Source organism: Camelus ferus, chromosome 19 (assembly GCF_009834535.1).
Source record: "Camelus ferus isolate YT-003-E chromosome 19, BCGSAC_Cfer_1.0, whole genome shotgun sequence".
NCBI classification, from domain to species: domain Eukaryota; kingdom Metazoa; phylum Chordata; class Mammalia; order Artiodactyla; family Camelidae; genus Camelus; species Camelus ferus.
In genome coordinates, this window is record NC_045714.1 from 21,175,915 (window position 1) to 21,201,971 (window position 26,057).

The following is a 26,057-nucleotide window of genomic DNA, read 5'->3' on the forward strand; positions in this document are numbered from 1 at the left end:
TTTCCCAAGTTGGGGAAGTTTTCGGTTATTATCTCTCCAAAAATTTTCTCAGGTCCTTTCTCTGTCTCTCTCCTCTTCCAGGGACCCCCATAATGTGAATATTAGAGCACTTCATGTCCCAGAGTTCTCTTAAACTATCCTCATTTCTTTTCATTATTTTTTCTTTCTTCTCTTTTGCAGTAGTGATTTCCACTAATCTGTCTTCTAGCTCACTGATCTGTTCTTCTGCCTCATTTAGTCTGTTCTTGGTTCCTTCTAGTGTGCTGTTCATTTCCGTGATTGTGTTCTTCAACTCTGTTTGGGTATTCTTTATATTTTCCAACTCTTTGCTTAAAAACTTCACTCTGTGCATCTGTACTCCTCTTGAGTTCTCTGAACATCTTTGCCATCATTACTCTAAACTATTTGTCAAATAAATTGCCTATCTCCTCCTCACTTATTTCTTCTTCTGGGATTTTATCCTGTACCTTGGCCTGGGAGATATTCCTTTGCCACCATATATAGTCTATCTTTCTATGTGTGTGTGGATTCCTTCCACAGGCTTTGGAATTATTGTTTTCTTATTTCTGGTATCTGCCCTGGTGGATGAGGCTGGACGAGGCTGGACTAGAGGCTTATGCAGGGTTCCTGGCAGGAGGAGCCAGTGCCTGCCCACAGTTGGGTGAAGCTAGGTCCTGGACAACTGGTGGGTGGGCTGTGTCTAGAGGCCTTTGTGGCCTAGGAAGTCTGCTGATGGGTGGGGCTGTGTTCCCAGCCTGTATGTCATCTGGCCTGAGGCTTCCCTGCAGGCTATTGGGTGGGGCTCGGTCTTGGTGCTAATGATCCAATCAAGATGTCAGCCTCCAGGAAAGCTCATGCAGATTAACACTCCCAAAATGTCCACCACCAGCTTTTATGTCCCCTGAGTGAGCCGCAGCCACCCCCCACGGGACCAGGAGACCCTCCAAATCCAGCAGGCAGGCCTGGCCCAGGTTCCTGTGAAGTCACTGCCTCTGCCCTTGGACCTGGTGCATGTGAGTTTTCGTGTATGCTTCTCACACGAATGGAGTCTCCGTTTCCCCCAGTCCAATGAGGCTCCCAGAGCCAAGCCCCCCTGGCCTTCAAAACCAGATGCCCTGGGGTCTCCTTCCTTCCCAGTGCCGGGACCCAAGCAGGGGAGCCTGACGTGGGGCTTAGAGCTCTCATTCCTGTGGGGGGGCCTCTGCGACTTAACAGATCTTCAGCTTGTGGGTCACTCACCCCGGGGGTATGGGGCCCAATAGTATTGGGAGCATGCCCTTCCTACTGTCCTGCCGTGGTTCCCTCTTTATGTTTCCAGTTGCAGAAGGTCTTTTTTGCTAGGTCCTTGTCTGTTTTCGATGGTTGTTTAGCAGTCAGTTGTGGTTTCGTTGTAGTCGTGAGGAGAGGCAAGCTCGTAGTCCTACCACGCCGCTGGCTTGACCGGATATTCTCCCAGATATATGTATATATTCTTTTCCCAGAAGAAATAGGGTCTCTTCCCTACTGCAGACATACCCTTTGATTACTCCGGTACGTGACTTACTTTCGTGATTTCCCTAGACTATGGCTTGGTGCGGGGGAGGCGTGGGTCTGGGGAGCAGACGGCTCATGGGCAGAGGGACTTGGAGAGACTTGTCCTTCAAAAGTGAGCCTCCTGTCCAAGCCTTGGACAAGCGCAAGTTTGAGTTAAAGTTATTTTTCCCCAAACATTAATTGTATGGATTTTCTTTTCTTACAGTAAACTACGTTTGTCAAGTTGAATTTGGAGGAGGGCACATGTTTGAATCTGTGATGATTGGGTCCTGATGTAACTGACTTAAGTTTAAATTGTCTTAATAGTCCATCTCTAGGGAGTAGAAGGGCGGGATACTACAAGCCCATGGCAGGAGTGGGTCACACGTTGCTGGAAGAACATTTTTCACCCTTTCAGAATGTTTTGACTAATAAGGAATATAATAAAATGAAATTGGAGTCCTTTACTGGCTTAAGATTGTCTGAGTTTGAATTTCATGGAGAGGCATACTTTAAACCAACTTATTTCTGTTTTATGATAGAATCAATCAGCTGACTTTTTGTCTCTGGAAGATTATGGCAACCTATAAAACAATTTTTTCGTGCTGTCAGCAGTTTTCCGTTTTGTGGATATGTCGTGTTGGGGCTGTAACGGGACGTCACTGGAAGCAGCACTGATAACTGGGGCTGGTGCTCCGTGGGCTTGTGGCAGGCCAGGTTCGCGGTTTCTGGATCCCTGCTGCCCAGGGCTCTGGATTCTCTGGTTTCCAGGTAACCCACAAAGCGATGAGAGATGATATTTTTTGGTGGCCTGTGTCTCCTTTAGAATTGTTAACCTTGACCTCTTTCTGGTACAAGAATTGAAGCTGCGGTAGCTGTAGTAGGGAGCTCTGTTCATGGACATTGGTTCTGCTCCGATTTTGGGTTACGGAGGAGACAGCTCTTTCAACTGTGGGTCGCTTCCTTGTGAAGAGCTTTTTGGGCATTTGATGCCCTAGGATTTGACCTAGGACGGTCATGCGTACTGTTTACAGCATTAAGACAAACTGCCTCCCTGCTTTCATGTGCAGGTGAATGTGGATGACTTTGTGTCTGTCTGAACAGAAGTCATTGTTGGTACCCCCGAGGGCAAAGCTCTGCATTTTTTTCAGTGCATCAACACATAATATCTCGCTGGCTCTTGCTTGCTCCGAAGCAAGAGAAGCATGTTACTGCGCTTTATATAGAATGCAGTTGTTAATTTGTTGGCCTCCTTAAAGTTAGACTCTGGCTGCTAATTCCCATGAGACTGTGTGTTCCCTCCCGTCTAAAGTTCTGCTCTTGCAACTGTTTTTTAAGGTGAAAGGTGAAGAAATAAACAAAGTTCATTGTTCTCTTGAACTGGGATTTGATAATTGATAGGGAGATGCCTGAGAACCTGGCAGGGTCAGAGGCTAAGCGAGCTGTTCCCAGAACCAGCTGTGATGTGTTAATAACGCCCAGCCTGCCTTATTTTCCGTGGCAGTTTTCATCCCACAGGGGGTGCTCATAAATTAACGTATTGCAAGTATCTGTTGGTTCTTACTTTGGAATAACGTTTCAGAAGCAGAAGGCTCAGAAATCAGACTAAATGCGCCCTGTGAAACGTTGGAACAGTGTGATAAATTACTGTGAATGCACGCGGGGCTTCCCTTCTGGTCTTTTGCAGTGAGCCATGGGAGCCGTCAGGCTCCAGCTGCGTGTTTACTGCCACAATCGGGAGGAAGAGACTGCCCAGCCGTACGGAGGTGCTTTATGTGCACCTGGACTTAGAGGGCGTACCCAACTGTGGGAACTTGGTTTTGTTGGCAGGAAAGCTTGAAAAGCAACCATTTCATGGTACAACTTGTTCATTGTTGATGTCATCCAGGAACACACTTACCTCACCTTGCAGGAGTTCTAAGAGCTGGGAGTTTGGAGACGAGTGGGTGGAGGTGGAGAGAGCCTGGGAGCGGAGAGATGGCTCTCAGCCTGGTGGCCTAATGACTTGGGTCTGTGCGCGTTCCAGCCTCAGTCACTTTGGCCTTTCCTTTTCTCAGAACCTCCCTGCAAGATGCAGACAGCGACAGACCCTGTCAGAGACGGCGAGAAATAAGTAGGTGTGGAGCATTTAGAACAGTGACCAGCACGTAGTCAGTGTTGTAAGCGTTACAGTAGTGTTAACTAATTCCCCCCCCTTTTTTTAAATTGAGGTATTATTGACTTCTAACATTATGTTAGTTTCAGGTGTACAACATAATGGTTCAATTTTTGTGTATGTTGTGAAGTGATCACAGTACGTCTAGCTAAGCGATAAAAATATGTATGTACAAAAAATATAAAGTGAAATAAAAAATTCTTCATCAATATATAATTATAAAAATTTTTTCTTGTGAGAACTTTTAGATCTGTTGTCTTAGCAACTTCAAGTATACAATACGGTATCATTAACTGTAGTCGCCATGCTGTGTGTCACATCCCCGGACTTACTTACTTTATATCTTTTGATCCCCTTCACCCATTTCATTCCCCACCCCCCTCACCTCTGGCAACCAACAAGCCACCAATCTGTTCTCTGTATCTGTAAGCTCAGTTTCATGTTGTTTAGTTTTTAGGCTTTTTTTAGATTCCACGTATAATCCAACATATGATTTTTCTCTTACTTCTTTGCTCTGAATCCACCCTCTTATATGTGAAACTGGTTTGCCAGTAATGTGTCTTCCCAACTGGACAGAAATTATGTAGATGCAAACTTTTGAAAGTTTAGTTTTACACAGCTATGAAGTGTCATTACCTCTAAGACATTTCATCATGTAGCATTTTATGTTTGTTTGTTAATTTCAAATAACAGAAAACCCAATTCCAAATTGGCTTAAATGATAAAGGGATTTATTAGGTGGTCTGGAGGTAGGGATGGGATTTAAGCATGGTTTGATCAGGGCACTGGCTCAGGTTCTCTGGGACTATTTCTGGCTTTGCCTTTTTGGTGTAATGAGTTCATTGTCAGGCTCTCAGGCAAAGTGAGAGCAGCAAGCAGAGCTTTATATTTACCTACCACATGGTTTATATTCAAAGGGTCTGGGTTTCGGAGTCTCCAGCAAAATTCTGAGCTTTGTGCTGACTGATTGATGCTTTTGTGAACCAATCCCTGGGGCCTTGTGCTGACCAGCTTAGGCCTGGTTACCTAAATCAGTCACTTTGATAAGAGAATGAATTTCTCTGATTGGCTGAGATGAACCAGGACCCTCCTCTTGAGCTGGGGTCAGGTCAGGCCCATTCGCAGCAGCTGCAGTGCACTGTGGGGTGGGGGAGCAGGTGAATCTTGGTGCTGCCATCCGCATTTTCCACCGTAGATGTAGAACCAGGCACTTACTGTAGTATATATTCAAGGCAAACAGAAGATGCAACTTAGTTGAAATACTCTTTTATTTCTTAAGAGAAAATACTTTCATACATTTCCTGTAGGACTCAGGAGTCCTGTAATGCGCTTGTATGTGAAAGGGCCCCTGAATATCTGCACTGTGGCGTAGATACTCCGTACAGGAGAAATCACTCTTTCCTGGCATTAGGATTGAAGGATGGCACACGATGAACTCCATGTATTTAAACACATTTCTCGTGCCCTTTTTGCATGGATTATGTGATTTAAAATGAGCCCTTAATGAGCGTGTGTTCTCTTCTTCCGCTTTTCATATGTGGTTTTGAATTGGGCTTCGTTTCCAGCTGACCCTTTTCGCTTAGTGTTTCCCAGCCCCATCCACCTAGCAACGGTTGCTACGAGCGGCGAGTTGGCTCTGCCTTCCATTTGCAGCCGCAGGTTTTAGGAGATTACTGTTCCTTAGCATCTGGGTGGGTTTTGCCTTTGCATCATTTAAGGATGACCGTCCTTTCTTTTCACTCCAGGTGGTAGAGCTCCGAGTCTCTTAGCAAACAAAAGTGGTGGTTATGAGACGTATGTATCTGTAAGACAGGGTAATTAGCAGTGGGCATCTACTGAAAAGCGAACATGGAATTGCATGTTTCTATTTGTCACCAGGATGTTCTGATACTTGCAAGGAGGGAGGTGGTTGTAAATTTCTAACATCTCATAGAAAGCTTTACGGTGCCGGCTTTGCCAGCTAAAAACAGCTTTTCCGAGCAAGTTGTGTGTCTGTACATGAGAAGAGTTATTTCCAGACAGCTGTGATTTCTCCTTGAAAGAACCTCATAACACAAGTGTCACCAAAAATGCTCATTTTCTTCTAGATCCAGTCTACTCTCTATTAATGTATTCTCTGTTAGTCTTTCTTGTCCTTGCTATTAAAGTAAAAATTGTACTGGCACTTCGAGCAGATTGGACTGAAATCTAACAGCAGAACTAGCTCTGGTTCTCTTTAAGTTGCTAAGTCGAGTGTCTCGAAAGCCAATTTGTGCATGTCACAGAAGCTGATTTGTGCATGTCACAGAAGCTGATTTTTCACACAGAAGTGGTTTCCACTCAGAATCCCTTGGGAACTATTTTAAAAAGACCATTTTCTGGGATCTGTAGAGTCATGGGAGGAGAGTTGTTGGAGATGGTACCCCCAAATCTCTATTTCTAAACAAGTTCCCTGAGCCTCCCAAGAGTTGGGACCTGCAGCCCTAAGCACGTGGAAGATTATCACTTAAAGCACATGTCCACGTGTCTGTGGCCCAGGCACGGGCTCCCAGGAAAACACGGCGCACGTAACTTCTTGCAGTATTCTGTAGCTTCCGGATTGTAGGCTCATGCAAGCATTTGGAGACGTTGGGTGATGGCATTTGAAAAGATATTTCAGCTGAATAGATTATTTTTTGTTAAATAGGGTGATTTGTTCACAGGACCTTTTAAAAAACTATTTGAGATTTTTTCCTTTTTAATTGAGGTTCAGCATACACAAAGTGTGCACCTTTAAAGTGTGCAAACCCGGAGAACTGTACAGCTCACGGATTTTTGTGTGTGTGTGTGTGCACCCCTGTGACCCACACCCAGATGGAGGAACAGAGTTGTCTCCTACTCCACAGAGGTTCCCTCTGGTCCCTCCCCAGTCCTTCCGATCCTCATCTCCCGGAGGTGCTCTGACAGCCGTTGCCTGGATGGGTTTGGCCTGCTCCTGCAGCACATCCTCTGTGTGTTTCTGGCTCTCTGTGCAGCATGTTGATGTTCGGATTCATCCGTGCCATGGTCAGCAGTGCTGTCTGCTTGATTACGCAGCTGTGCACACTCTGGTTATCCATTCTCCTGTCGGTGATCTCCATTTGAGTTGTCATCTCTTGGTTATTAAGAGTAGTGCTTCTAGAAACACACTTGACCCTGCATTGCTGGGTGTGTGCCTTCCCTGGGCCCCCTTTTCTGGCTTCCATCCTGGTGAGAATTTGGCTCCGGCTGCTTTTCTCCTGCACTTGTCTGCCCAGTGTTTATGATCAGAGTGTCCCCGATCCAGATCCAGACGTCCCTTACTCCCAGTTGCCTCTCAGTGCAGGCTGGGCTTCGGGAGCCAGACAGGACCCCCCAGTGGATGAGGTCTGGACTCTCAGAAGCAGCTCCCCCACCTCCATCCACAAAGAGCAGATGTTTGCCTTCAGTCTGTGTGGGTTCCTCACGTAATGTTTTGTTTTGTTTTGTTTTCTGTTTGCATCTGGATCTGGTCTAATTGGGTGGTTAACACAGATTCTGGTCTCTGTAGTTTTTTAGAACGGCAATTTCAAAGGTCTTCAGTGAGGTGAATACACTCTTTGTAGACTTTTCTTTCCTGCAAGTTTCCTTCTTTTCACAGATAAATATTTAATCATTTGTGATCTGTAAAGCTGTTACGGTGTCTGGTTTTCCTTGCTGGATTCTGAGGTCCAGAAGGTAGAGACCTGTTTTAATTGTTTTCGGAGCTCCTCAAACTGCCTTGCACTTAGTAATTAATAATGGTAATATTAATAGAAATAACAGTGGATAATATTTACTGCAGCCTTAACTATGTGGCAGGCATTGTTCTAAGGCAGCACTGTTTAACAGAAATGTAATGCAAGCCACATATGGGAATTTAAATTTCCTAATAGCCACATTTAAAATGAAAGAGCTGAAATTAATTTTAACAGTACATTTTATTTAACCCATTATATAAAAAATTACCATTTGACATAATCAATATAAAATTATTAATGAGGAACATAATCTTTTTTTTAATGCATCTTTGCTGTGGCGTGAATTTTACGTTTACAGTGAATATCAATTCAGTGCTAAATTTACGTTAGATACACTTGATATGTGTTTTGATTTTATAAAATTTACAGTTGAAAAGTAGATTCTTATGCAAACTATGTTTCAGATATTTAAGTCTTCCAGTAACTTAATGGAGCGCAATTTAAAAATTTAAACCAGCGAGTTACATAGAAGTTGAAAGGTTGGTTTTCTCACTGCATTAGTCACATCTGAAGTTTTCAGTAGCCACCTGCACTGCAGTTTTAAGTATCATATGTATTAATTTGTTCTGCTAAGCAGCCTTCTGAGGGGTGTATGTATGTAATTTTTCACTTTACAGACAAGGAAACTGAGGCCCAGAGGGCACTCGGTTAAGGAAGGAGTAGTGAGGTCAGAATTTGAACCCTGTCTTGAAGGTGACTTGCGACCTCACTATGCTGTCTAGTTCTTAAATGTTTCAGATTGACCTCACTATTTTTTTTTATGTTCTAATTCATTGTTTTTTTTGTCTTTCTCTGACCATTGACTTTTTTTTCCTTCTTCATGTTTTAAAGATTAATGAAAAAAGGAGTTCTGAAAAAGTGACCCTTTATTTGCTGTGAATTTGACTGTTCATCAAAGTTTTAAAAACCAACATAGCCGACGGCCCCTGTGTACACACCGTCTGCTCTGTGATCTCCATAAATGTCAGGACAAGGTTTGCTTCCTCTGAAGTAACGGCTCAGGTTTCCCTTTGCATTTCTGATGCTCTTTCTTTAATCAGAATCCTGAGGATTTTTATTTCCACCAGCATTGGGCGTAGTCATTTCTTCTGCCTTGGCTCATTTCTAGTCATTATTGTAAGAAAAGAATCATGATTATTTCCTGGGTATCATTTTTTTTTCCTAATGGGTTATTAAAGTTTGTTCTTACATGCATGATTTCTCTGAACATCTTTCAGACTTTTTTTTTTGAAGTGTGTCCAGCCAGTTGTGCATCCTTGTCTACCTTTATAGGTAGTTCTTTACGTCACGTGAGATTGTCCTATGCACTTAACTGCAGTGGTGGTTGTTTATAGAACAGAGATCTGAAATGTGCTCTTTGGCAAGGAAGAGTGGTCCAGACGTGCAGAGTGTTGTGTTTTTGCGATGCAGGGGTGCAGCGGTCCTTCTGCTCTGTTTTGTCTGCAGTGTGCTGTGTTCCCCGTTTCTCTGAGACTGCTTTCTCTGCTCTTTCTGAGGTCCCCCTTCCCCTGTCTGCTTCTCTCATGAAATGAGACGGACGAAAACCATGTCCGTGGAGTCTGTCCCATTCTGGCTGGCAGCACCATTCGTTCTTTTGAAATGTCTTGGTTATTTTCTAATCAGTTAAGTCATAGAACTGAGATGACTGGCTTTTTACACTTGGACTTGTCTCTAACTAGTTGTGTGACCTTGACCGAAGGATTCGTTCTCTCTGTCTGTTTTTTTCAGTCATGGACAAGTGGGAGGGTTAGGGGAGCCCTCAGGACCCCTTCCGTCTGAGAAGGACGTGGGTCCTTTCTCAGGGGGCTTCGGGGACTTACCCCCGTGGGACCCCGCCTGGTTTCTGTGTCTTCACGGCTCTCAGGGGGCTTCCTTGTCCCTTGCTGCAGAACTCCTTTGTTTGGACCACTCTTCCTTTCTGAGCGCACCCTGGGAGCCTGGTCTCAGTCTGGGTGTTTACGTGTCACATGCACGCGGAAGATTACACAAATGCTAAGTGTCCTGCTTGGTGGGTTTCCCCAGGTAAACGCACCCACACATCCCGGTGTCTGGGTGAAGAAACGGAGCACTGCCAGCCCCTCCGCGTCCCCTCGGGACCCCTTCTAGTCATTACTCCCTCCAAGGAAGCGGTCTGGCTTGACTCTAGAGGCGTAGCTCTGCTGATCCCGCCCGTACACTTAGTACATTGGGGATTGCACCCAGTGTGCTATTTTGGTGACAGGCTTCACTCGTTCAGCGTCGTGTTAGTGAGTCCGCCTATAGTGGTGTTTGTTTTAACTGTTGCGTCGTATTGCAAGATGTGGCTACGTCAGTTGGTTTATTCATTCTGCTCTTTGAATTGGGCTGTTCCTGGTTGTGACTGGGGAACAGCGCTGCCGTGAGCGGGCCTGTGAACGGCACGTGCTGGGGGCGCATGAGCCTTTCTGTTGGGTGTTCCTCCAGGAGCAGAACTGCTGGGTCAGAGAGCAGGTGCACACCCCACTTCAGCAGGAACTGAAAGCAGTTTTCCAAAGTGTTTGCACCACTGACATTCCCACCTGCCACGCGTGAGGGGCTGGGTTTTCCCACCTCCTCACCAACATTTGCTGTTTTCTGTCTTTTTGTTTGTTTATTTTAGCCATTTTCGTTGGGTGTGCAGTGGTATCACGCTGTGGTTCTGTTTTGAGTTTCCTGATGGTATATTATTTTTAATTAGCCTCATTTTCTAAATGTCTTTGCCTTGGACCTGGTCATCAAGAGACCTGTCCCAGGATTTCCTGTCCTCCGTCCAGGCTGCGCCTCCAGCCTCCTCCAGCTCCCCTGGCTTGGCTGACGCGTAGACTGGCCCCTGTGGTCCTGGAGAACTGTTACTCCCTCCTGCATTCACTCCTCACAAGTGCCCGGGGCGGGCAGTAGGGGGACTTCCTGAGATACTGGGGGCACACCCAGGTGGTGATCTGGAACCGACCAAAATCTAGTAGGTCTTTTGGGTTCAACTTACCTCATTTCCTGTCTTGGTTGAGCTGGACAACTCATTCTCCTGGTCCCCCCCTCCCCCACCCCCTGAGGTCTCTTCTCTAACCCACAGCGGTTGCTTTTAGCTAGGCCACCACTTTCTCTGCAAAGTGAGAGGGTAACGTCCATGACTATATTAGGAAACTCCAGGCATGTTTTAAATTACCTGGATCTCTTTCCTCATCTTAGAGAGGCTTTTTGATAAACATTCTCTGTGAACTAAACAAAGACCTAAACTTACTCTGGTACCCAGACCTCACTTGACCAGCATGTTTATGAATATCCTGGTTTAGTGACAAAGGCAAGCCTTATGGTTTAGAAAGTACAAGGTCACAGTGGATGCGATTAAAGATGTCTTTGATCCGGGTCAGGGGCCATCATCTAAACGTCCTGAAGAAACCTTTATATACCTCACGCTGATTTCAGTTCACATCTCCTTTGTTGAGTCTTAGCCGTACTTAGGACTGTCTTCCTGAAGTGCTGCGTCATTGTGTGTGGTGTAAGTCATTTTTAAAAAATGCTCAAGGAGGTGTTAAAGATCATCTTGTTCATAGAACATAGGCTGTCAGGACGAGGGGTGAGAGGGAAATCGGGTGACATTCTTCCTCTCTTCATCCCCCCCAACCCCCCCTTTTTTTTTTAAATAAGGGATTTGAAGCCAAGAGAAATTAAATGAGTTGGTATTGAAGTTCTAGAGTTAGAACCAGGGCTAGATTCTGTTTTTTTCCTCCTCATCCAGTGCTCTTTAATTATATCTTACTTATCTTTTATTTAAAATGGTTCCCAAATGCCTTTGATTCTTAATTCCAAAATGGTGCTTTACTTTGATAAAGAGAATTGGCTAGCCTGCATCTTTTAGAATATAATTTTAATATGTAAAATTTGGAGACAGGATTTAGCCCATGGCATATTTAAATCAGCAAACCATTCTATAATGGGCTTCATCTGCATTTAAATTATGCTCCTTCAGAGATTTTTGAAGTTGGTTTTGAATTAATGGCTTGTATTTATTGTCACATTAAGCCAGAGTGCTTTTTGGTTAAATTTAACAGGAATCTTTTAATGTCTGCAGACTCTCCTAACATCCCAGCCTGCTGTAAGTAAATAAAGCTATGTTTGTATTTATAACAAACAAAAATTTGGAGAGCAAAGTGATTTCTTCCCCTCAATCAAAGAAGAGTGTCTTCTCAATGGGCTTATCTTTTGAGATATTTTGAATTTTGGGTTAGAAGACAGTTGACAATTCTCAGTTCCAATTATGGAAAGAGCCCTATATTTTTGAGTTATACACATTCCTGTTTTATAATATGCAGTTAACATGGTGCTAATTGGAAGGACGTTGTGTTCCTGGGTGCATTTCCGTTTCTTAGCACTAGATGTCACTGGAGTTAGGAAGAAGCAGCTCTCTCTCCGCTTTGACTGCCGGGGTCCTTGATAGTGAATTTGTCTGGAAGGTCATAACACGTGTGCTCAGTGGACCTGGGCCTGGGTGCTGATGTCCGGATGCTAATCTGTGCGAGGAGAACTGTGAAGAGTTAAGTATAAGGACTGGCTTCTTGCAGCCGAGTTGAGAGTTGCTGCTAAGAGATGTAAACGTGCCTTCATGTTTTGAGAGGTCCTTTTTTCAGTTTTTAAAATAGTTTTCCCAAAGTTGCTTCAAGATTAGAGAACCTGGATAATATCTAACAGGTAAATGATTTTTCTTAATCTGGTGTTAGGTGGTCATTTTGATTTGCTTGCTGCTAGAGAGCCTTATTTATCCTTTGCTTACATTTGCCCCTTAGAAGACTTCTCTTGTAACTCTATTTCTTCTTTTATCTTGAGTTTTCCTCATTTTCAACTCTAGAAGTTTTGAAGAGAATTAAAATACACACACAACTCTGCCTCTTTCTATCCCAGTCGTGCATTTGATAATATTTCCTTCAGCAAAGTAACCTTAGCTCTTCTTATAGTGGACACAGCGTTTTCTTGCTTGATTTCTGCTGGTTTGTGGAGCCAAGGACCTTGATAGATGTTCAGACTAAATTTTCTCCCAGCTTTTTCCTCGTTTACGTAGAAACAGGAAGAAGGAGGTGCTGCCTCCGTTGGTGACTGGGAGGCGGCAGAGAATTGACAGGGCCATGAACTCTGGAGCCCAGCTGCGTGGAACCCAGCCCCGGCTCTGCCAGTTGCAGCTGTGTGACCTTGGGCGGCTTGTTGACCTCTCAGTGCTTCAGCCTCCTCATCTGTGAGAGGGAGATAACGGTACCTGGCTGTTGTGAGGATTAGAGGAGTCGCTTGTGAAAAGCATTGAAAGTAGTGCTTGGAACAGAATGTGCTTAGGGCTTGTTAAATAAAGGACTGTGGTTTCAGGCACTCCGTGAGCACTTTTATCAATGCTAAAGGATCTAAAGGATGTTCGGTTTAGGTAGTGAGGGAAGAGGAAAATTCTTTTTTTCTTTTGGGAAAAAACTAGGGACAAACTACGATGGCCTTGTTGTCACTTCATTCGTGCATTTTACATTTTTGAGCACCTGCTGGGTGGGTGAGAGAGACGGTGGCAACATGAATAAGACACTTGCCATCTGGGGGGAACCAAACTTTAAACAAATAATGAAATAAATGGTTACAGGTGGTGGGTTAGTAAGAGTTCACTGTATCAGGGATGCATTTGGCTGCAGACAACAGCACCAGGGGAAGAGGTGCCGTGAGCCAGCTCAGGGCTGTCCTTTCTCCCTCACCGGGTGACAGCGACAGAGCTAGGCGGCAGGGATTCCGTGGCACGCTCAGAGCTGAGGGCTTATAGTTCTCTTGGTCTTCAAGACAGTTTCTGCAACCACATCACCACGTCTGCGATCTCGTCGAGGAGTGGGGAGGGGCAGTGGGGCGTAAGTCAGCTGAGTTTGTCCCTCTTTTCAGCCCAGATTGGCAGCTTTGGCTTATGCCTCTTTGTAGAGCTATGCTGCGTGGCCCCTTCTGGCTGCAGGGAAGGCTGGGAAGTGGTTTCTTCAGCTGGCCACAGTGCCATCCCCAGCAAAACTGGGTTTTTGTTCCTGAGGAAGAAAGGGAAAGCAGAAGGTGGTTTTGACCACAGGTACTCTGATGTGCCGAACACTGTCCTCAGCACTTCACGGGTAGTAATTTATTGGAATCATGTAACAATCTTACCATGTGGATGCTCATTATTCCATTATAGGAAATGGGAACTGGAGTAGATAAGGAACTTGTCACACAGCCAATAAATGGCCAAGATGGCCAGAAATCAGTCTTAGGATTGGTGAAGACCCAGAGGAGGGCTTGGTCAGCAGGTCAAGCCTTCTGGAAGATGGTCTGAGGGTGTCAGGAAGGGTTCGGAGAGGAGTTGACCTCATTGACCTTGAAGCCAGGGTAGAGTTGAGTTGCTGTTGGGAGTCCTGGGTTGGGTAATAAAAGCTGTCTGATGGCCTGAGCTCAGAAGACGCCCTCGCCCTGGGGAACTGGGGTTTCCCGGGAAACTCAGTGCTTTTGGGGCGAGGGGCCAGGGGCTGGGGTGCTGAGGCTGGAGGAAGAGCCTGTCTCAGGTGGCAGCGGACCTCGTTTCCCCTTTAAAGCTCTTACCGCTTCATTATTGCCTCAGGAAAAATACTCAGAGCTAAATTTAAATTCTGAACATACATTCTGAAGACATTTTTCCCGTTTGATTTCATTATCTGAGCCATCAGGATGTCTTTTGAAGTGGCTAAGTGGTATATTGCAATTTCTTATCCATTTCTCTCATTTCACATTGAATTAATGGCATAGCATATTCAAATAGATCTGGTTTTAGAGCAGGTCTTTTCCAACCTTTTCATGCCATGGTTGGGAGCTTCTGACACCTCAGCACAGGCAGTCGGTGTCCAGGTTTAGATCAGAAGATAATCTTCTGATTCTCAGTCCAGGACCCTCTCCCCCAGCAGTATTTCCTGAAGTGTGTTCCCTGGTCCCTGTGTATCTCTGTCACAGGACACCTTTGTTTGGTTAACACTTGGCAGTTCTGCGTTTCACATACATCCTGCCAGCCCCGAGGTCTAGGCCTTAGTTCGGTTCTCGACACGAAGCAGACATCTGGAGCTGTGTGTTCAGAGGCTGTTCCTGGGCTCATGCAGTTCCTAGAGAGAGAGAGAGAAAAAAGCCCAGATAAGAAAAGTTCAGATAAGTTGAGCAATACTGAATTGAACAAAATTAAACAGGTTTGCTGATAGAAGTTTGGGAGCACCTTTCTGTCCTCATGTGCCCGGGGCTGCTCACGTTCAGCTTGCTGTGTGCTGAGGGTTGCTGTTTGGCTCTAAGCCAAGGGGCCTTTTTCAGTTTTGCGTCCAGAATTTAAGAAAACTTGTAGCCTAAATGGATCCCTTAGAACAAAAATGCTTTTTAAAACTCTTCTAGGTTGCCTTTTGGTCTTTTGCTATTGAAATGGTGAAAAGTTCTCTGCTAAAAACCCGCTATCTTATAAGATAGCTGCGTTCTGAGCAATGACTGATGTGCTTAGCTTCTCAGAACCAGGATCCCATCTCTGTCCAATGAGTACTGGTGTTCAGTGGAGGTCAGGTTCTTAGGTTGGCCCACCAAAGTCTGTTTAGCTCTGGGAGCAAGATGCTGAAATGATGACTCAGTCCTTGGAGCGGGGTTGGTGTGGCGATGGCACATGGAATAGGCCACGAGGGCCAAAGACAGAGTCCACCGAGAGGTTCTGGCTCCATCCGCAGAGGGTCAGGAGCAAATGGCGTGATGTTACCATGGAAACATTGGGACTCCTGCGGTGCCAGTCACATGATGGGATTCAGGAAGTGTTTCTCCAGGACGCGTGGGAGACTGTCCGTTCCAGAGACGGCTTAGGCTTTACCTCTGTACCAGTGAAGGTTTCTTTGCTCACGTAGCATTAGGGTTAAGTTACGCCCCCAGCTCCCACTCAGCAGAGCTTGGTGGTTAAGGCATCTACTCTGAGCAGTTAATTTGGGGTTGAAGCCTGACTTGTTCACGTGTGACTTTGGCCAGACTACTTAATCTTGATCAGTCTTCGCTTCCTCTTTCTAAAATGGGGATGATAATCATTTTTACCTCGCTGGAGTAACACATGTGAAGAGGCAATCCCTCCAACTGCTTTGCACAGGTCCTGCAAGAATTTCCTGTAAAGGACTAGACAGTGAACATTTTAGGGACCACATGCATATTACTAAGTGAAAGAAGCCATTCTGAAAAGCCTACATACTGTAGGATTCCAACCAGATGGCGTCCTGGGAAAGGTAAAACCATGGAGACAGTGAAAAGATCAGTGGTTGCTGGAGGTTAGGTTGGGGGAGGGAGGGACGAACATGTGGAACAGAGAAGATTTTTAGGGCAGAAACTTCTACGCTGGGACGTGTGTCAAAGGCCATGGAGTGTACACCACCAAGGGTGCAAATATTTTTTCCCAGTTTGTGCTGATCCTCTAATTGTCTTGACAAAGTCTATCCTAGAGCAGAAGGTTTTATTTCTAATGAAGTCCAGCTCGGCGATGACGTCTTTCACTGGTAGTGCCTTTGGTGTTGTAGCTGAGAAGTGATCTCCATGCCAGAAGTCATCTCGGTTTTCTCCCATTTTGTCTTCCAGGAACTTTATAGTTTTGTGTTTTGCATTTAGATCTGTGACCCATTTTGAGTTAACTTTTGTGAAGGGTTCTTGCGCCTTGTCTGTTTTCTCCATTAGAGCCCTTAGCATATTAATTATAGTTTTAAAAAGGTCTTAGTCTGGTGATTCCAACCTTCCTGCCTGTGTGACTTTGGTTCTGATGCCTTTTCAGCGCTCCAGACTGCTGTTACCTTTCTGCAGACCTTGTCATTTTTAGCTGAAAGGTGGACATGATGTCCTATGTGAGGGGGACGCTGATAACCGGCCTGTAGTATCGTCCTGGTGAGGTTTGGGAGGGGAGGCATTCTGTAGTCCTGGCTTTAGGGCTCATCTTCTGGTGAGCCTGGCCCCTGGACAGAGTGTGACCGTGCTTCTCAGTCATACCCTCCCCACCTGACCCCTTAGGAGGGACAGGGTGGCTGGAGGGGCTGGAGCTGGGTATTTCTTCTCCCCCAGGCGGGTTATGAGGGCAAACCTTGTTGAGAACAAAATGCTCTGGGTGTGCAAAAATGACTGCTTCCCCCACCTTCCACTGGAAGCTCGGGGATTTTTCTCTGATGCTCTGTGTGGGGACCTGGGGGGCTCCTGGAGAAGATCTCACAAAAGCTTAGGGTCCTCCCCCCTCCACCACCATGCCTAAACCTCCCTGGGGTTTTCAACCATCAGGCCTGTCCATGCTGAGCCTCTACCAATTTGTCAAATTACATTTAGGTCTTCCTGCCCTGGACCCTTCTCACGGCTTTCTGCGCCAGTAAGTCATGATTGTCTGTGCCTGACTGTCTGTCTGTCTTGCTGTGGGGGCAGCAGTTTGCCCTGTGACCCCACTTCTCTGACAGATCTAAGAAGAGTTGTTGATTTTTTAGGTTTCTTTCCCCCTTAGGTTTTTACTTACTATTAGGGTCGTGTGGTGACTTCTGAATTCCTTACATGGTGGGCTAGAAAACAGAGGTTGGTTCCTTTTTTTCCTCTGAAATTAATCACAGAATGGGATTCTCATTCAAGCCCTTATCTGTGTTGAGTCATTTGTTGCTCATTATAGTAATTTATACTGTTATTACAAAGCTCTAGTAATCAAAAGCAGTACGGTCTGACAAATGAACAAACGCCTAGACCAGTGGAACAGAACTAGCTCAGAAAGAAGCCCATGCACGTTCAGTCAGCTGACGTTCGACAGGGGAGCCAAGGATAGGAGATGGGGAAGGATTGTCTCTTTAGTTAAAATGTTGTTGGGAGAACTGGACATTCCAGGCAGAAGAATGAAATTAGGCCGCATCTTGTGCCACTCACAAAAATTAACTCGAAATGGATTAAAGACTCAAATGTAAGCCCCGAAACTGCAATGCTATTATAAGAAAACATAGGGAAAAGGCTTCTTGACAGTGGTCTTGGCAATGATTTTTTGGAGATAACACCAAAAGTGCAAGCAATAAAAGCAAAAATAAGCAAGCAGGACCACATTAAACTAAAAAGCTTCTACACAGCAAAGGAAAGAGCAGAATGAAAAGGCAACCTACGGAGTAGGAGGAAATATTTCCATATCAGCTATCTGATGAAGTATTAATATCCAAAATATATAAAGAATGCCTACAACTTAATACCATTAAAAGTAAACAGTGTGATTAAAAAATGGGCAGACGACCTGAATAGACATTTTTTCCAAAGAAGATGTACACATGGCCAACAGGTAGCTGAAAAGATGCTCAGCATCACTAATTATCAGGGAAATGCAAGTCAGAACCACAGTGAGCTATCACCTCACACCTGTCAGAATGGCTGTTATCAAAAAGACAAGATAACAAGTGTTTGCAAGGATGTGGAGAGAAGGGAACCCTTGTGCACTGTTGGTGGGAATGTAAATTGGTGCAGCCACTTGGAAAACAGCATGGAGGTTCCTCAAAAAAGTAAAAATAGAGGTACCATATAATTCAGCAGTCTCACTTCTGGGTATGTGTACCTGAAGGAAATAAAGTCACTGTCTGGAAGAGATATCTGCACCCCCGTGTTCATTGCAGCATCATTCACAATAGCCAAGACATGAAAACACCTAATTTATGGGTGGATGGATAAAAAAGATGTATATATACACAATGGAATATTGTTCAGCTATTAAAAAGAGAGAAATCCTGCCTTCTGCACAAGGCGATGGCCCTTGAGGGTATTATGCTCAGTGAAATAAGGGAGACAGAGAAAAATACTGTGTGATCTCACTTATATATTGAATCTAAAAAAGCTAAACTCATAGAAATTGAGAATCAAATAGTGGTTGCCGAGGGCTGGGGAGTGGGGGAAATGGGGAGGTGTTGGTCAAAGGGTACAAATTTCCAGTCATAAGAGGAGTAAGTTCTGGGATCTAACGTGCAGCCTGGTGACTGTGGTTAATACTGTGCCATGTACTTGAAAGCTATTAAGAGAGCAGTGGATCTTGCATGTTGTCACCACACACACCAAAAGGGAACTGCATGAGGGGATGGGGTGCTAACTGACCTTATCATGGCAGTTGTTTTGCAATATACATGGTTATCGAATCATCACATTGTACACCTTAAACTTACATATGTTAAATGTCAGTAATAGTAAAGCTGGAAAAATCATATATCAATATAAATAAGCCAAGCAAACTTCATTTAAAACTGCTGTATTAGAGAAAGACAAATATCATGATATCACTTATTTGTGGAATCCAAAAAATGACACATATGAACTTACTTACAAAACAGAGACACAGACATAGAAAACAAACTTACGGTTACCAAAGGGGAAGGTGGGGAGGGGTAAATTAGGAGTTTGGGATGAACAGATACACACTACTATATATAAAATAGATAAATAACAAGGTCCTACTGTACAGCACAGGAAACTATATTCAGTATCTTGTAATAGCCTGTAATGGAAATGAATGTGAAAAATCACATATATATGTATATACACATATATGTATATATGTATATATATATGACTGAGTCACTATGCTGTACACTAGAAACTAACACAACATTGTAAATTAACTATACTTCAATTAAAAAAATATATTGCTGTATTACCTACCTCCCCTCCACACCTGAGACTTGCGGTAGTGAGACCCATCCTTTCCATTTGGACCACTGTTGTATCACGTGTTCAGCACATACTTGTTCCTGCTGTGGTCCAGGCTGGGCGCCAGACAGCGGGGATGTGGGACAAGACAGACTCAGTCTCCATCCACTATCATCGAGCGTCCATCATTCTTTTTTTCTTACGGATTTCTTAAATTCAAGAGAGGAAGGAAAGAAGTACAGGAGGAATGATTTCATTGTCTGTTCACTAAGAACTGCACTTAGGATTTTTTTTATGTGAGAGAAAAGATAGATCTGCTTTGCTTGGCCTTGGTTGTGTAGACCTTAATGTATGATGTGATTAAGTAAATGCTGTACACTTAAAAAATGTGCATGTTGGATTCTTATTGGAAAGCTTGAAAGTGATTTTTTTCTTTCACCTTCAGTTGTTGACTCAGTTAAAATAATTCATGTGTAGACTTTGCAGATGCCTGCATGCTTCTGTATAGGAATGTGTATGTACAGATATGCAACCACATGTTTTAAATTAACACATATTAAAATGGTTTAGAATAAATAATGCAGAGGCCCACTGAAATGGCTGCACGCAGGCCTTTAGAGGCTTGCGGAATGCTCCACAGGTGGAGGACAGAGGCTGGGTGACGGACTGGGGTCGTCTGACCCCCTCCCAGGACCGGAGAGGCTGTGGAGCTAAGAGCCTTTTCTGTTAAGAACCTCTTGACCCTCCATTCATTGTGGTTAAATCACAGTGCAGCCCCCAGCTCTGCGTGGAATTGGTTTATTCTGGTTTTATCTCGAGGCAGAGAATACGCTAGAATAAATGATTGCTTGAAATCCTTTCCCATCCCAGGGTTAAGCACTTCTTTCTTCTAGGAGCTGGAGATGCTTCTCTGGGCGTGTATTCATTTTCTTAAGTCTGCTTTTGCAATAGAGCAGGAGTCCTTGTCTCCTTGACGTTTATTTTTAAGTGGATGGACACTTGATGATGATTTATCAGAGGCCACTCCTAGAATTCATAGTGGTTAGGAGCTCACCTCCTGGCCTCTCTTCATGTATTCCAGAGTTCAACCCACCTGCTGTCTTGTGTCTGATCAGTGTTTGGCTTGAACAAGTTCTCAAAGAGCAGGGAATGGCTCTTGAACCTTTTGCAAATGTCATTTTATTTTATTTCATTTTTAAAATCAACACTTTTGCATGACTATTGTTTGCCATTGTGGTCAGCAACTGGGATATAAGTATGAAAAACAAACAGAAATTGAGAGTCCAGCTTGTTCAAAGAACGTACCAATCCCCTACACTAATGAAAGGCAGGTATCATCACACTTTTACCAAGTCATTCAAACCAGGCCCCTGCGCAATGATCTCAAATGCCATGCCCTCTCTCAAGTCACGTCCACTCAAGTTCCACCTGACTCACCCGTCTCTGTCTCCTTTTCTTCCTTTCCTTTTCTCTTGACATTTTCAGTCTGCACCATTTCTCACATGGACTGTGTAGCACGGATCTTCTTTGTGCCATCGCAGACTGATCTTCATGGAGCTACTCTATCCCATTTTTTAGTTGTTTTTCAGCTTTACCAACAATTGTCTTTAGTTCAACTTTCAGCCCAGCTGTATGTGATGTTCAGAGGTAGATTATTGGCTTATGTGGATTATTTTGAGTGTTTGTACTTAGAGTTCAGTTTTAAGGCTGGTTGATTTTGATGTCTGCTTTGTTAACTATTTGTGCCCAGTTTTGCCAGTGAGATGGAAGTTTTCAGGCAGTCTTGCCATCGTTAATTAAGCAAATAATCACATCAAATGTCATGTATTGTTATTGTTTTGTTCAGACGTAAAGTGCAATGTTGACAAGTGTGGAAAAAAAAAAAGAACGTACCAGCAGGTGCAGGGTGCCCAGAGGAGCGATTTGAGCATGGAGCCTGGATTGCATGCTGTCATCAGCTGCAGCCCTGCTGGGGACCAGAGGGCAGAGGCCTTGTGACTTTTTCATTTGCATACCTGCTTAAGGAATTTTGTGAAACTCTGCATTCACCTGAATATTTGTAAGTTGGTATCTATGTTTTGTCACACATTTAACATCTGCACATGATGGAATTTTTGGTGGATTTCAAATAATGACGTTTTAAAATAACATCACTCTTTAAATGAATCCAGTGAAATATAAAACCATAGGGATTCAATATCCACCAACATCCATTAAAGGTCCCTCTTTTTAACTGTTGGAAATTTCACATCATTCTTTTCTCCTTGAATTCAGATATCCAATTTGCCCTACAGAAGTTTTTCCTAGTTTAAGATATTTTTGTGCTTGGAAGTTTTTCTTTGATCATCTTATAATCCCTTTTAATAAAACCATGCGAGTAAATTTAAATGTAATTAAAAATATTTTCTATAACCACGAGGCTGTCATTATTAAGAGAGTTTTTTCCAGAGTGAGTACCATTATAATTATTTATGGTACATACTTTCTCAAAGCAACAGAAGTATACATTTTGATATCTGATTATTAAACATTAAACGTGCTATGAGAGCTGTGTCATTTAACAAAATGCAGGGGACGTCCCCTTCAGTTAATGACGGCTCACGGTGACATTGATGGGGGGGCACAGATGTGGCCCTGACACACCTTTTCACGTAGATGGGTTGATGCACGTGGGGGAGGGCTGCTTGCACAATGTCCTTTCAGTCTTCAGAATGGTTTTCGGTGATACGCAAAAAATTACGTGGTGACCTCTTTCCAAAAGCTGTCATCGCTCAGTGTGCTGGCAGCTGAGGCTTGGTCCTCCTTCCACTTTGTTGAAAGTTAAGAATTGGAAGCCACCCGACTTCTACAAAGGCTTTGTTACCCAGTCGTTAGAACCACTCACTTTCTCAGTTTCTGGGAAGTTTACCAAAAAAGGCTTTACCCTGGCTTATCAGACAACTATCAATCATACCTGTTGCTTTTTCACTTTAAAAGGCACTTTAAAAAACTCAGTGTACACTGGAAAGGTTGGAAGTGCATTTTTATATTATTAACTCTTTTAAATGTACTTTTGTCTCTGATGTGTGTGCGTGTGCGTGTGTGTGTGTGGTGAAAACCATGTTGCTGTAGAATTATTGTCATTCCGGTTAGAAAATACAGATTTTAGTTTAAAAGCATCTAACTTCATTCTTCAGTTGAAACAAATACGTTAGGATCTATGTGTCTGGCATCTCTGTCACTTCTGTTTCCCAGTGCAAGGATAATTGGATGTGGAGAGCTGGGGACAGTGCCTTTGCCAACTTAATATAAAGAGACTGTCTGCAACATGCCCTGTCCCTCTGCTTGTCAGGACACCCTGCTGTGTCTAAATCCAGAGCATCCCAGCACAGGTCGAAACACCCAGATTCTGTCCCCAGGTTTGCCAGAAGAGAAAGGAAGAGGTCCTATAATATGCCTAGATTATTAAGGGGGCTTCAGTTTAAAACAAATACTCCAAGTTTCTCTCTGGCACCTTGAGTGCGCTGTAGGCAAGTTAGGATGGGTAACTGGTGTGCTTTCTGGTGTAAAAAGGAAGAAGAGCGAGTGTCAAAAAGGAGGTGGGGGCGGAGAGCAGAGTTGGGGTGTGCCTCGCAGGTGACTTCGCAGGCAGCTCCGTTTCAGAAAAGCACACGTGCGGAAGTTAGAGATCTGGAAACTGACCCCCTGAAAGCTGTCCGTGCCTAATACCTCCTGAAGTTTACATTTTTAGAAACTTCAGTTTGAGACTTCTGCTTTTGGACAAGAATTCTCAGATACCCACCTTTGTTCTAGTAGGACAGAAACTTACTAAAAATTCATGCTTTTTTTTTGTAATTCATCTGGGCATATGGCACACCATTCTGTGGGTGTTTTTTGGGGGCAGGGGAGGAGGTGGTAATTAGGCTTATTTATTCATTTATTTGTTATTATCATTTTTTTAATGGAAGTACCAGGGCTTGAACCCAGGACTTCATGAATGAAATGCTAAGCACTGCGCTCTTCCACTGAGCTATATACCCTTCCCTCTGTGGGTGTTTGTTTTCATACTTAACAGTTACTTTTTAGTAATTTATTAGGCCAGCAAAACTTGGTATTTACAAGGGTAAATTGAGAAGTCCTAGTCAGCATTCCACTGAGGCCTGTGATTTCCAGAAGAGCTCTGCTGTCAGTCAGTGTCTTCAGTTGGGCTTCAGTTGGGCGATGTTTTCAATCATTGATATTCTTGGAATTGTTTTCTATATAAATGATAAACTACCTCAAGACTGGATTGTTGTGACTGGATAGTTTGTCATGTGTGTTTAATCTTTTCAGGTGTAGTGATGGATAAAAGGGGACCGTTTATTTTAAGCAGAGATGACGTGATTTTGTTTCTTTCCTATTTTTTGTTTTTTCATGGAGAGAAGAACCAATGGGTTTCTTAAGTTTTGGGTTCTTTTTTCTAAGTGAGTTAAAGAAGAAAAAAGGTTGGAAAGCTACTCAAAGAGTGCTGCTTCTGTGTCTTTCTTGTTAATTTTGTATATTTTACACTTTCCCTTTTTTTGTTAGATGTATTAAAGGGTTTGTCTTTCTTTTTTCCTCTGTGTGTACCTTCAAGTCTTGTGTTTGTCTTTTGTTTTCAAAGTATTTCTGCTTATGTCTTATTTCCCTATTCTCTTTCTTTGGTATTTTTAAAAAATTTTGTTTATTTTTATGCCATTTGTAGAAAAATGAGATTCTAGAAGGCTGTGCATTTTCCTTTGAGTATAAATTTGGCAGCATCCTATATATTTTGATGTGTAATTTTATATTTTTGTATAATTACTCAACATTTTCTAATTTTAATTTTATTTTCTAATTATAGTTTTATTTTCTTTATTGTCTCAGTGGATATTTAGGAGAATGTTGGTTTTTAAAATTTCCATGAGTTGAGGTTTTGATTTCAGATGATTGATTTATTATCACACTATCTTTTTTAAAGGTCTCTTTCTTTCATCTCTCTCTGTATCTAGGCTGTATTTAGATTAAACACAATACTTTTTCTGATTTTCATTGCTTCCCTCCAGTGTACTTGGCTACGGGTTACCCCTTTCCTCTTCATTGATTTATCTCTCAGGTGAATGGAGATATCGTTCCTGAAGTGTTCACGACTTCTACGTGCAAACTATAGCTGGATTGCCTGGAGAACTCATGATATTTTTGTTAAAGCTAAATGTGCACTCTGTTTTCTTCCAAATCCTGTGTTGAGAAGAAATCTTAGACCATTTTTCCTACTTGCAGCCAACCTGCATTTAATTTTTATTTGTACTTCTTTGTGACGTTTTCTGTTTATCTTAAAGGCATGTTACCGTGAGGTGTGCAGGTGTTGGTCACGTCTGTCTTGTTCTGTCTGGATCAATAGAAGAAACGACTTGAAGTTTCCATTGTGTAGATTTTACCTACCACCCACCCCCCCCCCCGCCCAGGGCTACTCCTTATTCTCCCCATTTTTATACGTTTTTTCTTTTAAAGTGGGCATCTGTGAGTAGAGAGATGAGACGGGTGACTCTGACAGTTTCAGCTCCCCGAGAAGTAGCCGGCGCGGAAACAGGGCGGGGCCTTGGAGCAAGGTCAAAAGGCCGAGGAAAGCTGCACAGGACTTGGGAAGTTTTAGAAACTGACACTCAGGTGAGGGACCCTGCAGTGCACAAATCCTAAGAAGGAGTTTTGAGTTTCCCAGCCCCCAGGAGATCAGCAGAGAGCAAATTAGAGGTGGGAGAGGAGCTGCGAGGAGCCAGGCCCAGAGAGCAGGGTTGAAAGACAACCCGCTGGTTTAAAAGAGGCAGCATGATTTCTGCAAATCTGAGCGCTTTGATGGCTCTTCGGTTTAGAATGAAAGCAGACTCCGCACCCGCTTCAGCCGCTCCAGCCGTGGGCAGACCGAGTTCCCTTGCAGTTGAGCCGCGTGAGGTTGCAGTGATGGCTCCGAGTCCCAGGGACAGATGCCAGTGCACTCGAGAGCCGGCGACGTGTGCTGTTCCTTTTAGGGCATTTTCCCCAGAATGGAGTTCCATTTCAGACAATGGTTTAGAACTTGATGAAGGAAGGTCTAGACTTTTAGGAAAAGTCTTTGGAGAACACCTGACACCCACTCCCAACCTCAGTGTTGGTAAATATGTTAGTGGATAGTTTTTCTGTTTTAGTTGTTGACCTAAAACAAACAGACTGCCAGTTATTTCTCCAGCAGAAATGAGTTGATTTGGGATCAACAAAGAATTGCAGTCTGGAGTCTGCAGCCATGGTGAGCCTCTTGCAAGTTCCTGCACAGCAAGGAGAGGAGACCTCTTTTGAAGCGGGGAGGAGGAAGTCGGGAGGGGCAAAGTAAAGAAAGGGTCCCCTGGAGGAGGTGGGAGTTAGATGTAGAGAGGCTGTACCTTGGCTGGGTCGTGACAGCCTCTCACCAGCTAAGCTCTGGCGGGGCTGGAAGAGGAAGCCCTTCTTCCTGTTGGGCTCCGCTTTCCTAGTAGGGCATGAGAGCTCCCCGTCCTGGTCTCCAGACTATTTTAACTGAAGTTTCTGTCCATTAATTTTTACAGCACCTTTGTTATCTCCCCATAGTTGCAAGCTCCTTGAGGTCAGCCACCCCCTCCCACGCTTCTGTGTCACTCAGAGCAGGTAGTCAGTAAATGTTTGTGCGTGATTGTCTTGGTGACGAGGGCATAATTATCAAAAGTGAGACATACCTATATGCCTGTAATTAAATTTATAGTAATTTAGTTTGGCAAGGAATCGTGACTCCAGGCACTTGTTAAAAAAATGATAATCATACAAGCATTAGAGTTGGCAAATGGGGAATTGGTGTTTGCTGAATGTAAGTTCTAAAAAGACTTCTGATTTGATTTATTTTCATTGTTAAAAGAAAGCCGACTGGATATAAGTTGTATTATGTTTCATCTGGAAGTGAATGAAAATGCCTTTTGGAATAATAAGAAAACTGATACCTTGCATTTATATTACACCTTTCCTCCAAAGCATTCAAAGTGCTTTCC

At 43.7% G+C, this 26,057-nt stretch overlaps 1 protein-coding gene and 1 long non-coding RNA gene across 11 annotated transcripts in view; both read left to right on the forward strand.

The window, feature by feature from the left end:
- KIF16B (kinesin family member 16B) overlaps positions 1-26,057 on the forward strand; it is a 243,920-nt gene that overhangs the window by 64,234 nt on the left and 153,629 nt on the right. The window lies entirely within an intron of this gene.
- On the forward strand, positions 1,275-22,707 carry LOC116657916. The gene is made up of 3 exons (XR_004313087.1): positions 1,275-1,341; positions 14,189-14,193; positions 22,696-22,707. It is a non-coding gene; the product is annotated as an uncharacterized LOC116657916 (long non-coding RNA).